Genomic DNA, 1,059 nt, shown 5'->3' on the forward strand with positions numbered 1-1,059 from the left:
TTTTGTTGTAAATAAATAAATATTTTTATTGATAAAACAGTCGTGTTATTATTATTTTTTAAAGAGAAAATGAATTAATAACAATAGTTACATTACCATAATAAATAGTTTGTTGAATTAAGACTAAAATGATTTTTTTATTAAAAACCAATTTTTTATCTAGTGTTAAAAACAATTAATTTTTTGAGTATTATTAATTAACTTTGTGTTTCAGAAAAAAAATATGTTTTTCGTTTTTATTTTGATAAACAATCCAGACAACATTTTATTTGTTTTTTGACCAAATTATTTATTTTTATTTACAGTTAGTTTCAAATTAATTTAAAAATGTTCAACAAATAAATATGATTGTACCAAATAAAATAAAAATATTATCAAAATAAATTTAAAGTGTTTCACAAAAAAACAAAAATGTACCTTTTTTCAAATGTCTCATAATTAATTATTATTGTTTCAAATAAAATTCTTTTTGTACAAATTTAAATTAAAATTGTTTCAAAATTGAGCTTTTTTGTTTCAAATAAAATTAACAAAAACATGAAAAATATAACTTGAATAATTGGCAAATGTTATAACTTCTAAATATATTTAACAAAATAAATGAATACATAAACACATGTTTAAACTTTATAATCAATATGAGTGACTCTATCGAATATGTGCCTAAGTCTGAAATTGCATTGTTCAAACAACCTTTTATAGGACCTTTATGTAAACCTCCAAACACTCCCCCAAACGTTTCTCCGGTTACTGAAAGTACACTTTTAGAACAACAAATCAATTATCATCCTCAATTATCTTCTCGAATGGAAGAAGACACTAAAAAACACCGAAAAAGATGTTACAATACTCTCACGGATGAACAAATTTCATATCTTAGAGAGTTGTATGAAGAAAATGGATTGTCTCAATCCGTTGATTGGTATGTAAATAAAACCAAAATACCAACAGAAAGAGTGAAATTTTATATTAAAAAATTGAAAGATGGAAGCGATATAACAAAGAAGAAGAAAGGAAGAAAACCAAAATATACAGACGACATGTGAAAGAGGTAACTCG

This window comes from Entamoeba invadens, assembly GCF_000330505.1.
Source record: "Entamoeba invadens IP1 unplaced genomic scaffold scaff_1105074725225, whole genome shotgun sequence".
Classification (NCBI taxonomy): Eukaryota; Evosea; order Mastigamoebida; family Endamoebidae; genus Entamoeba; species Entamoeba invadens.